Genomic DNA, 13,001 nt, shown 5'->3' with positions numbered 1-13,001 from the left:
TTTTATTTTATTTTTGCAAAATGCAGCAAACATTTTAATTTATACATGAGAAAAGGGTATGTTCAAAAGGGTATGCTTTTCAAGTTATTGCAGGTTATTTGTGAGAGAATTTCTGCAGGTAAAACATGTTTAAATTTAACCAACAGTAGCATGTCAGTGTATTTAAAATCATGACAAAAATCTCTCTGGTCATGTTGCCCATGACAAATTACTATGATGTTGTATGTTTTAGGGCAAGATGTCAATACAGCATAAATCCCATGGCATTTTGGTTTTCTTCTGGAGATTAAAGCTGTTCCCCCCCGCTCCCCCCTTTGGGATAAATGCAGCAGCAAAACACAAACCAGTTGATCAAAAAAAGCACTTCTGCCATAACTTCAATAATTTTCAGGACACATCAACCGACAGTAGTTTTGCCATTCCCAGTTCTTTTAAGGGTTACATCTCTGCATTGTTGCTTAAGTATGTCTGTAAAAGCTTGTTCTCTGTTAAACCAGTTAACTGACTACAGCCTGGTTGAGAGAATTTAGTTGGTTGGTCCATTTATCTAGTGCAATATATCAGGCACCACGCCTCTTCTGATGATCCAGCTCAAGGAGTTGGTTGACTTGATCAATTTGGCCATGTACAGTGTTATCCAATATGCACCGCACTAGCAAGCTCTCCACATCAGCTACATGTATGTTTAACTCCTTAGAAATAAAGGAATATGTATTCTTGTGTAAAGCTTAATTAATTTTATAAGCACTTGTGTTCTGATATTTCACAAAAACACTTCAGTGTGTTCCCTTATGAAAGGATCATCCATGATGTTGCTGTGATTTGTTTTCAGAATCTTTTCAAATTCAATGATATCATTACTCTGATAGGCACTTACTAAATTCATCATTGCTAGAATTTCTGGATCGTTTTTGTAAGGTTTGACCTCCTGTAAATCAAATGGATTTATTCCCAATTTCATTAGCATATTTGCTAAGACTAAATATTTTAAGCAAGTGGTTCATTTTGGACTTCCCAATTCATCATAATTCTTAACGACTTCAAAGAAATCAGCATGTGCTTTTTCAAATTCACTTTCTCTCAAGTGCATTTTACCACCACATTCTGTAATAACTCTCATGATCAATGGATGAGGGATGGCAGACTTGATGTGAAGTGACTGTTCATAGAGTGCTTTAAGTTTTTTGTTATTTTTGTGCTGTGTATGTTTGAATTTCCAAAGAATATATTTCTAATAACTGTGTGCCTTTTTTCAAGTCATCTTCTCCATCATCAGTCTGGCAGGACTGATGTAACGGGCATAAATTTTTTTTGAAGCTTTCCATATTCCTGTCATTCTAAATATAATTTCCTCAGCTTTGTGTCTGTCTTAAACCACAGTCTGTCATTCTTAGCATCTTTCAAAGATTCCAGTGTTGTTTCATAGAATTCCTGCAGTAAATTCATCTGACATAAAAAACCAGAATTCTGCTTAGAAGTAGAGATATAATCAAGAATAGAATTAATGGATTTTTCAGAATAATTTCTTGTGACAGCACTCTGAATATAGGTCAATAGTTGTTTATATCTGTTCATCATTTCTGGAAAGTTTGTCAACTTGAAGTTAATCATTTGTTTCAGTGCTTTAAATCCCCATTCTCCTTTTTCACCTTCAAGCTCCAAAATCTTTTGGAAACTGCTTAATGCTGCTTTTGGGTCATCTTCTTTTAATGCTTTGGAATTATAGTACTGATTTTCCCAACCCACATTTGGCTCAGAGTTACCATCTTCAGAGTATTCCAGGTCATAGTCCTCCTCCTCATTGCATGTGAAATCACCCTCCATGTCAGATATCTTGGCTGGGGCCCAAGTTCATTTCAGTTCAGTTCAGTAGCTCAGTTGTGTCCGATTCTTTGCGACCCCATGAATTGCAACACACCAGGCCTCCCGGTCCATGACCAACTCTCAGAGTTCACTCAGACTCACGTCCATCGAGTCAGTGATGCCATCCAGCCATCTCATCCTCTGTCATCCCCTTCTCCTCCTGCCCCCAATCCCTCCCAGCATCAAAGTCTTTTCCAATGAGTCACCTCTTCGCATGAGGTGGCCAAAGTACTGGAGTTTCAGCTTTAGCATCATTCCTTCCAAAGAAATCCCCGGGCTGATCTCCTTTAGAATGGACTGGTTGGATCTCCTTGCAGTCCAAGGGACTCTCAAGAGTCTTCTCCAAACACCACAGTTCAAAAGCATCAGTTCTTCAGTGCTCAGCTTTCTTCACAGTCCAACTCTCACATCCATACATGACCACTGGAAAAACCATAGCCTTGACTAGATGGACCTTTCCTGGGACCCAAAGATATATTTTAAATCTCAAGCAAAAAGCAATAAGATCTCAGTCAGTGAGTCTGTCTGGATTTATGTATGTCTCACTATGTATCTTTTTTCTGATAATGTCGTTGAAGTTGTAAATGAGTTATAATTTAATTGGCCTAAAGAAAAGTAAGCCCTTACAAATTAAACAATTCTAAATACAAGAAAAATTAATCTAAATAAATTTCAGATTCAAGTGAACTGGGAAATATTCAGTGTTAAATATCTAGTGTTAATGTTTGTTTGGTAATCTAATAAGAAAGTAGGATGTATGTTTTTAATAAAGAAAATGTAAAAAATAAAATTACATTTTATAAAGGGCAAAGAAAGTAAGTCTGATTTACAGGTAGCTGTTACAGAAAGTGATTAAATGGTTTGTGGAAGGTGGACCCTGAAAAAGTTTTGTGCATGGTTAGGACTGACTAAATTTAAAATAAATTTAATTAAGTTTACCTAAATGAGTTTAAGCTGGTGGAAAAACTTAAATTCTGCAAAAAATAACCCCTCATGGTTAGACTTTTACTGTCTTGATATCTTTAAAACATGGTGATAGTCTGCTCTTAAATCAGGAAATTAAAAATAGATAAACAACAACTGAAAATCAAAGAGCCAGGGCTATGGGAAATCTAAGATGGCTGCTTGGCTTTTCCCAGTTCTCTGACAGTCCTTATTTTTATTTGATGGGTTAAAGCCTTACATGGCTACATTGTTAATGCCCTCACAATGAGTCCTGCAAAAAAAAAAAAAAAGAAAGAAAAAAAGAAAAAATTATGTGTCACTAAGTATTAAGTTCAGTTTTGTTAATTACGGTGTGTGCTTACTAAGACTCACTTCTGAGATAGTTCCTTGTTATGTTATATTGCTAAAAGTTTTAATTAAGCTATTGAAAAGGACACTCTAAGATTGTTTCCAAAGCTTATCTCAGTAACTAGTCTTTGGATTAAAGGTCAGATGCTCCATGATGTACAACCAGGAGATTAACACTTGGCTGTAATCATTTATAGAAATAGAGGAAAACAACAGAATGGGAAATACTAGAGATCTCTTCAAGAAAATTAGAGATACCAAGGGAACATTTCATGCAAAGATGGGCTCAATAAAGGACAGAAATGGTATGGACCTAACAGAAGCAGAAGATATTAAGAAGAGGTGGCAAGAATATACAGAAGAACTGTACAAAAAAGAGCTTTAAGACCAGGATAATCACGATGGTATGGTCACTCACCTAGAGCCAGACATCCTGGAATGCGAAGTCAAGTGGGCCTTAGAAAGCATCACTACGAACAAAGCTAGTGGAGGTGATGGAATTCCAGTTGAGCTACTTCAAATCCTGAAAGATGACGCTGTGAAAGTGCTGCACTCAATATGCCAGCAAATTTGGGAAAACTCAGCAGTGGCCACAGGACTGGAAAATGTCCTTTTTCATTCCAATCCCAAAGAAAGGCAATGCCAAAGAATGCTCAAACTACTGCACAATTGCAGTCATTTCACACGCTAGTAAAGTAATGCTCAAAATTCTACAAGCCAGGCTTCAGCAATACATGAACCATGAACTTCCTGATGTTCAAACTGGTTTTAGAAAAGGCAGAGGAACGAGAGATCAAATTGCCAACATCCACTGGATCATGGAAAAAGCAAGAGAGTTCCAGAAAAACATCTATTTCTGCTTTATTGACTATGCCAAAGCCTTTGACTGTGTGGATCACAATAAATTGTGGAAAATTCTGAAAGAGATCGGAATACCAGACCACCTGATTTGCCTCTTGAGAAATCTATATGCAGGTCAGGAAGCAATGGTTAGAACTGGACATGGAACAACAGACTGGTTCCAGATAGGAAAAGGAGTGCGTCAAGGCTGTATATTGTCACCCTGCTTATTTAACTTATATGCTGAGTACATCATGAGAAATGCTGGGCTGGAAGAAACGCAAGCTGGAATCAAGATTGCCGGGAGAAATATCAAGAACCTCAGATATGCAGATGACACCACCCTTATGGCAGAAAGTGAAGAGGAACTGAAAAGCCTCTTGATGAGAGTGAAACAGAGTGAAAAAGTTGACTTAAAGCTCAACATTCAGAAAACGAAGATCATGGCATCTGGTCCAATCACTTCATGGGAAATAGATGGGGAAACAGTGGAAACAGTGTCAGACTTTATTTTGGGGGGCTCCAAAATCACTGCAGATGGTGACTGCAGCCATGAAATTAAGAGACGCTTACTCCTTGGAAGAAAAGTTATGATCAACCTCGATAGCATATTCAAAAGCAGAGACATTACTTTGCCAACAAAGGTCCGTCTAGTCAAGGCTATGGTTTTTCCAATAGTCATGTATGGATGTGAGAGTTGGACTGTGAAGAAGGCTGAGCGCTGAAGAATTGATGCTTTTGGACTGTGGTGTTGGAGAAGACTCTTGAGAGTCCCTTGGACTGCAAGGAGATCCAACCAGTCCATTTTGAAGGAGATCAGCCCTGGGATTTCTTTGGAAGGAATGATGCTAAAGCTGAAACTCCAGTACTTTGGCCACCTCATGCGAAGAGGTGACTCATTGGAAAAGACTCTGATGCTGGGAGGGATTGGGGGCAGGAGGAGAAGGAGATGACAGAGGATGAGATGGCTGGATGGCATCACTGACTCGATGGATGTGAATCTGAGTGAACTACGGCAGTTGGTGATGGACAGGGAGGCCTGGTGTGCTGTGATTCATGCAGTCGCAAAGAGTCGGACACGACTGAGTGACTGAACTGAAATGATAGCTAGAAGCTTTTTTAAGAGATAGTGAGCTCAGGATGTTAGGGTCAAACAGGATTTAGAAAGATAAGAAATAAACTGAAGAATGTTCCATGAGTTACAATGTAATCACGTTAACTACAGGACACATTAGAAGAGATAGATAATAGATGATAAGGCTGATTCTGCGAGAATCACTGAAGCAGGAACTCTGTTTGAAGAGCAACAATGACTTATGGAGACAATAAGTCTGCGAGAGGGGGATCTGAAAATGTCAAACCTCTGGCCTAATGTTTTTGTAAAAGTATAAAAGAGAATCTTAAACTTGGAATAAACAGGCGGTTCAAAAGAAAAATGAGAGGCTGTCTCATCGCTGACACTGTTCACCTCTTCAGGTTGAATCCCTGGCTGCAGGAGTTGGACTCCGGCACCAAAGATGGGGAGGAAACCTTTCGCTAGTGTTCAGTTATCTGTTATGTGCAGCCTTTTGGTGTCCTGTGCTGCAACAGATGGTGCAGCCCTCATCAAGGCCTTTTCTTTGTGAGGCAGATGCTTACTTATGTCTACCTGTCAATTAGATGGGTATCTGCACCTTAGCCTTCCTCACTCCCCAGGTGAGTATTGTCCCTAACAAACAGACTCTCACTGTACCTCTCACAGCACATACGCAGTCTAAAAGAGCCATCCAGTTTATACCCCTACTAGTTGGCTGGCTGGCTGGGGAGGCCTTACAAATAGCTATGAAAAGAAGAGAAGCAAAAAGCAAAGGAGAAAAGGAAAGATATAAGCATCTGGAATTTCAAAGAATAGCAAGAAGACATAAGAAAGCCTTCCTCAGTGATCAATGCAAAGAAATAGAGGAAAACAACAGAATGGGAAAGACTTGAGATCTTTTCAAGAAAATTAGAGACACCAAGGGAACATTTCATGCAAAGATGTGCTCGATAAAGGACAGAAATGGTATGGACCTAACAGAAGATGGGGAAACAGTGGAAACAGTGTCAGACTTTATTTTTCTGGGCTCCAAAATCACTGCAGATGGTGACTGCACCCATGAAATTAAAAGACGCTTACTCCTTGGAAGGAAAGTTATGACCAACCTAGATAGTATATTCAAAAGCAGAGACATTACTTTGCTGACTAAGGTCCGTCTAGTCAAGGCTATGTTTTATCCTGTGGTCATGTAAGGATGTCAGAGTTGGACTGTGAAGAAGGCTGAGCGCCGAAGAATTGATGCTTTTGAACTGTGGTGTTGGACTGCAGGGAGATCCAACTAATCCATTCTGAAGGAGATCAGCCCTGGGATTTCTTTGGAAGGAACGATGCTAAAGCTGAAACTCCAGTACTTTGGCCACCTCATGCAAAGAGGTGACTCATTGGAAAAGACTCTGATGCTTCGAGGGATTGGGGGCAGGAGGAGAAGGGGACGACCAAGGATGAGATGGCTGGATGGCATCACTGACTCGATGGACGTGAGTCTGAGTGAACTCCGGGAAATGGCGATGGACAGGGAGGCCTGGTGTGCTGTGATTCATGGGGTCGCAAAGAGTCAGACATGACTGAACTGAACAGAAGCAGAAGATGTTAAGAAGAGATGGCAAGAATATACAGAAGAACTGTACAAAAAAAAGCTTCAAGACCAAGATATGCAGATGACACCACCCTTATGGCAGAAAGTGAGTTCAGTCACTCAGTTGGGTCTGACTCTGTGACCCCATGAATTTCAGCACGCCAGGCCTCCCTGTCCATCACCAACTCCCGGAGTTGCCAGCTATCTCATCCTCTGTCATCTCCTTCTCCTCCTGCCCCCAATCCCTCCCAGCATCAGAGTCTTTTCCAGTGAGTCAACTCTTCGCATGAGGTGGCCAAAGTACTGGAGTTTCAGCTTTAGCATCATTCCTTCCAAAGAAATCCCAGGGCTAATCTCCTTCAGAATGGACTGGTTGGATCTCCTTGCAGTCCAAGTGACTCTCAAGAGTCTTCTCCAACACCACAATTCAAAAGCATCAATTCTTTGGCGCTCAGCCTTCTTCACAGTCTAATTCTCACATCCATACATGACTACTGGAAAAACCATAGCCTTGACTAGATGGACCTTAGTCGGCAAAATAATGTCTCTGCTTTTGAATATGCTATCTAGGTTGGTCATACCTTTTCTTCCAAGGAGTAAACGTTCTTTAATTTCATGGTTGCAATCACCATCTGCAGTGATTTTGGAGCCCCCCAAAATAAAGTCTGACACTGTTTCCCCATCTATTTCTCAGGAAGTGATGGGACCAAATGCCATGATCTTCGTTTTCTGAATGTTGAGCTTTAAGCCTAGTGTGTCACTCTCCACTTTCACTTTCATCAAGAGACTTTTTAGTTCCTCTTCACTATCTGCCATAAGGGTGGTATCATCTGCATATCTGAGGTTATTGATATTTCTCCCAGCAGTCTTGATTCCAGCTTGTGTTTCTTCCAGTCCAGCGTTTCTCATGATGTACTCTGCATATAAGTTGAATACGCAGGGTGATAACATACAGCCTTGACATACTCCCGTTCCTATTTGGAACCAGTCTGTTGTTCCATGTCCAGTTCTAACTGTTGCTTCTTGAGCTGCATATAGATTTCTCAAGAGACAGGTCAGGTATTCTGGTATTCCCATCTCTCTCAGAATTTTCCACAGTTTATAGTGATCCACAATGTCAAGGGCTTTGGCATAGTCAATAAAGCAGAAATGGATGTTTTTCTGGAACTCTCTTGCTTTTTCCATGATCCAATGGATGTTGGCAATTTGATCTCTGGTTCTCCTGACTTTTCTTAAATCAGCTTGAACATCAGGAAGTTCACGTTTCACGTATTGCTGAAGCCTGGCTTGTAGAATTTTGAGCATTACTTTACTAGCGTGTGAAATGACTGCAATTGTGCGGTAGTTTGAGCATTCTTTGGCATTGCCTTTCTTTGGGATTGGAGTGAAAACGGACATTTTCCAGTCCTGTGGCCACCGCTGAGTTTTCCAAGTTTGCTGGCATATTGAGTGCGGCACTTTCACAGCATCATCTTTCAGGATTTGAAATAGCTCAACTGGAATTCCATCACCTCCACTAGCTTTGTTCGTAGTGATGCTCTCTAAGGCCCACTTGACTTCACATTCCAGGATGTCTGGCTCTAGATGAGTGATCACACCATCATGATTATCTGGGTTGTGAAGATATTTTTTGTACAATTCTTCTGTGTATTCTTGCCATCTCTTCTTAATATCTTCTGCTTCTGTTAGGTCCATACCATTTCTGTCCTTTATCAAGCCCATCTTTGCATGAAATGTTCCCTGGTATCTCTAATTTCCTTGAAGAGATCTCTAGTCTTTCCCATTCTTTTCTTGTCCTCAATTTCTTTGCATTGATCACTGTAGAAGGCTTTCTTATCTCTTCTTGCTATTCTTTGGAACTCTGCATTCCGATGCTTATATCTTTCCTTTTCTCCTTTGTTTTTTGCCTCTCTTCTTTTCACAGCTATTCGTAAGGCCTCCCCAGACAGCCATTTTGCGTTTTTGCATTTCTTTCCCATGGGGATGGTCTTGATCCCTGTCTCCTGTACAATGTCACGAACCTCATTCCATAGTTCATCAGGCACTCCTTCTATCAGATCTCGGCCCTTAAATCTATTTCTCACTTCCACTGTATAATCATAAGGGATTTTATTTAGGTCATATCTGAATGGTCTAGCGGTTTTCCCTACTTTCCTCAATTTGAGTCTGAATTTGGTAATAAGGAGTTGATGATCTGAGCCACAATCAGCTCCTGGTCTTCTTTTTGTTGACAGTATAGAGCTTCTCCATCTTTGGCTGCAAAGAATACAATCAATCTGATTTCGGTGTTGACCATCTGGTGATGTGCGTGTGTAGTGTTCTCTTGTGTTGTTGGAAGAGGGTGTTTGCTATGACCAGTGCATTTTCTTGGCAAAACTCTATTAGTCTTTGCCCTGCTTCATTCTGCATTCCAAGGCCAAATTTGTCTGTTACTCCAGGTCTTTCTTGACTTCCTACTTTTGCATACCAGTCTCCTATAATAGCAGAAAGTGAAGAGGAACTAAATAGCCTCTTGATGAAAGTGAAAGTGGAGAGTGAAAAAGTTGGCTTAAAGCTCAACATTCAGAAAACGAATATCTTGGCATCTGGTCCCATCACTTCATGGCAAATAGATGGGGAAACAGTGGAAACAGTGTCATACTTTATTTTATTTTGGGCTCCAAAATCACGGCAGATATTTACTACAGCCATGAAATTAAAAGACGCTTACTCCTTGGAAGGAAAGTTATGACCAACCTTGATAGCATATTGAAAAGCAGTGACATTACCAACAAAGGTCCATCCAGTCAAGGTTATCGTTTTTCCAGTGGTCACGTATGGATGTGAGAATTAGACTGTGAAGAAAGCTGAGTGTTGAAAAATCCATGCTTTTGAACTGTGGTGTTGGAGAAGAGTCTTGGGAGTCCCTTGGACTGCAAGGAGATCCAACCAGTCAATTCTGAATGAGATCAGCCCTGGGATTTCTTTGGAAGGAATGATGCTAAAGCTGAAACTCCAGTACTTTGGCCACCTCATGGGAAGAGTTGACTCATTGGAAAATACCCTGATTCTGGGAGGGACTAGGGGCAGGAGGAGAAGGGGATGACAGAGGATGAGATGGCTGGCTGGCATCACTGACTCGATGGACGTGAGTCTGAGTGAACTCCAGGAGTTGGTGATGGACAGGGAGGCCTGGCGTTCTGCGATTCATCGGGTCGCAAAAAGTTGGACCCGACTGAGTGACTGAACTGAACTGAACTGTACTGAAGTTCCTCTTGGGAATCCTCTGCAGTTGCATTATGGTCTTGGGGTCCGTGTTGAATTGGGATGGCTCACTTGGGGTTACTCTCAAGTCAGTGCAGGGGAATTGGGCCACATCTGAAATTGAGGTGGGGAACTTGGGATTCATCTTGAGTTCTGGCAGGAAACTCGGGGTTTCTTTTGAGTTTGACGGGGAACTCAGGGATCTTCTGGAGTTGCCTTAGGTGAGACAGGCCTCCTCTTGAGGTGCAAGGGGGAAGTCAGGCTTCCTCTCGAGTTGAAGCAGGAGAATTGGCCCTCATTCAAGATGAGGTGGGGAACACGGTATTCTTCTCGACTTGTGGCTGGAAACTCGGGCTTCCTCTCGAGTTGCAATGGGAATCTTGGGGAACCTCTCGAGTTGCCAAAAGGAAGTCAAGGGTATTTTTGAGTTGGGAGGGGGAACTTGTGATTGCTCTCGAGTCACTGCAGGGAAATTGAGATGCATCTCACATTGAGGGGAGAATCTCGTGGTTTTTCTTGAGATATGATGGGAAGCTCAGGGTTCCACTCCAGTTTCAACGGGGACATCAGGAACCTCTCATGTTGCCTCAGGGTAGTCAAGCCTCCTTTCTAGCTGTGAGGGGGAACTTGGGGTTCCTCTCGAGTAGCTGCAGACTCGAGAATTGGGCCACATCTCAAATTGCCGCAGGGATCTCGGGGTTCTTCTGGAGTTGTGGTGGGAAACTTGGAGATTTACTTGCATTGTGATGGGGAACTTGGGGATCCTCTATAGTTGCCATAGGTGACACAGGTCTCCTCTTGTGGTGCCATGGGAAGTCAGGATTCCTCTCAAGTTAAAGCAGGGGAATCAGCCCTCATCTTGAGATGAAGTGTGGACCACAAGGTTCTTCTAGAGTTGTGGCAGGAAACTTGGGGTTCCTCTTGAGTTGTGACAGTAATCTCGGAGAACCTCCTGAGTTGCCAAAGGGAGTCAAGCCTCCTTTCGAGTAGCGAGGGGGAACTTGCAATCACTCTCGAGTTGCTGCAGGGGAATCTGGCATCATCTCGCACTGAGGGGGTGATGTCGTGGTTTTTCTCGAGTTGCAGCAGGAAGCCGGGGTACCTCTCAAATTGCGATGGGGACCTCAGGGAACCTCTTATGTTGCCTAAGGGCAGTCAGGTTTCCTTTCAAGTTGTGAGGGGGAACTTGGGATTGATCTCAAATAGCTTCAGGGGAATCCAGCCTCATCTCGAGTGAGGTGGGAAATTCGGGATTCCTCTCGAATTGTGACAGGTATCTCAGGGTTCCTCTCGAGTTGCAATGGGGATGTCAGTGAACCACTTGTGTTGCCTTAGGGGAGTCAGGCCTCCTTTGGAGTTTTGAGGGGAACCTCGGGGTTCCTCTTGAGTTGTAAAGGTGAGATAGTCCTCCTCTTGAGGTCCAAGGGGAAATTCAAAATTCCTCTGGAGTTGATGCAGGGGAATCGGCCCTTATCTTGCGATGAGGTGGGTAACATGGGGCTTTTCTAAGCTGAGGCGGGAAACTCGGTGTTCCTCTTGAGTTGTGATGAGTATCTCGGGGAACCTCTCGAGTTGCATTAAGGGAGTCACCCCTCCATTCGAGTTGCGAGACAGAATGCAGGATTGCTCTTGAGTCACTGCAGGGAAATCGGGCCTCATCTCGAGTTGAGGGGGAACTTGGTGTCATTTCGACCTGTGGCAGGAACCTCTGGGTACCTCTCAAGTTGCAATAGGTGAGACAGACCTCCTCCTGAGGTGTGAGGGGAAAGTCACGATTCCTCTCCAGTAATCATCCCTCATCTTGAGATTAGGTGGGGAACATGGGGCTCTTCTGTGTTGCAGTGCGAAACTTGGGGTTCCTGTTGAGTTGCGATGGGTATCTCGGGGAACTTCTGGAGTTGTGTAAAGGGAGTCAAGCCTCCTTTCAATTTGCAAGGAGGAGTGTGGGATTACACATGAGTCACTGCAGGGGAATCGGGCTTCATCTCGCGTTGCGTGGGCATCTTGTGATTTTTCTCCTGTTGTGGTGGGAAACTCGCGGTTCCTCTTGAGTTGTGACTGGGACCTCAGGGAACCTCTCATGTGGCCACAGTGAAGTCAGACCTCCTTTGGAATTGCAAGGGGCACCGCAGGATTCCTCTCAAGTCGCTTCAGGGGAATAGGCCTCATTTCGAGTTGTTGCGGGACACTCAGGGTTCCTCTCCAGTTGTGAGAGGGATTTCGGGGTTCCTATTGAGCTTCAACAGGGGAGTGAGACCTCCTTTCGTGTTGTCAGGGGAAACTCAATGTTCCATTCGAGTTGCTTAAGGGGAATCAGGCCTTATTAGAGTTTAGGGGGAGCTCTGTGTCCTTTCAACTTGTGGCAGGGACCTTGGGGTTCCTCTCGAGTTTCAATAGGTGAGACAGGCCTCCTCTTGAGGTGTGAGGGGAAATTTGGGATTCCTCTAGATTCAAATCAGGGGAATGGGCCCTCATCTCAAGATGAGGTGGTGAACAAGGGGCTCTTCTTGAGTTGCGGGGCTAATCTGGGGGTTCCTCTCAAGTTGTGACAGGGACCTAAGGAAACCTCTCATGATGCCTCAGGGTTGTCAGGCCCCTTTCGAGTTGTGAGGGGTACCTCGGGATTCCTCTCTAGTCGTTGAAGGGGAATAGGTCCTCATCTTGAGTTGAAGCGGGAAACTCAGGGTTCCTCTCCATTGCGACAGGGATCTCAGGGTTCCTATGGAGTTTCAACAGGGGAGTCAGGCCTCGTCTCGTGTTGAGGCATGGAACTCCGCTTTCCTCTCAAGTTGTAAAAGGGGTGTCAGGACTCCTGCTGAGTTGAGTGGGGCTGGCGGGGGGGAAGTCGGGCTTATTCTAGAGGTGCAACAGGGAAGGCAGACCTCTCTTCATGTTGTGAGGGGGAACTCGGGGTTCCATTCCTGTTGCTGCCCAGGAATCAGGCTTTATCTCGAGTTCAGGGGCAACTTGGTGTTCTTTGGACTTGCGTCAGGGACCTCGGGGTTCCTCTCACATTTCAAGAGTTGAGACAGGCCTCCTTTTGAGGTGCGAGGGGAAACTCGGGATTACTCTCGAGTTGAAGCAGGGCAATCAGCTCTCATCTAGAGATGA

The 13,001-nt window shown here is 43.5% G+C and overlaps 1 pseudogene; it reads right to left on the bottom strand.

Moving 5' to 3' along the window:
* Positions 1 to 497: 497 nt before the first annotated feature.
* On the bottom strand, positions 498 to 1,827 carry LOC138097649 (COP9 signalosome complex subunit 2 pseudogene; annotated as a pseudogene).
* Positions 1,828 to 13,001: the final 11,174 nt, after the last annotated feature.

This window comes from Capricornis sumatraensis, chromosome 21 (assembly GCF_032405125.1).
Source record: "Capricornis sumatraensis isolate serow.1 chromosome 21, serow.2, whole genome shotgun sequence".
Classification (NCBI taxonomy): domain Eukaryota; kingdom Metazoa; phylum Chordata; class Mammalia; order Artiodactyla; family Bovidae; genus Capricornis; species Capricornis sumatraensis.
This window is presented reverse-complemented; position numbering and strand designations above follow the sequence as displayed.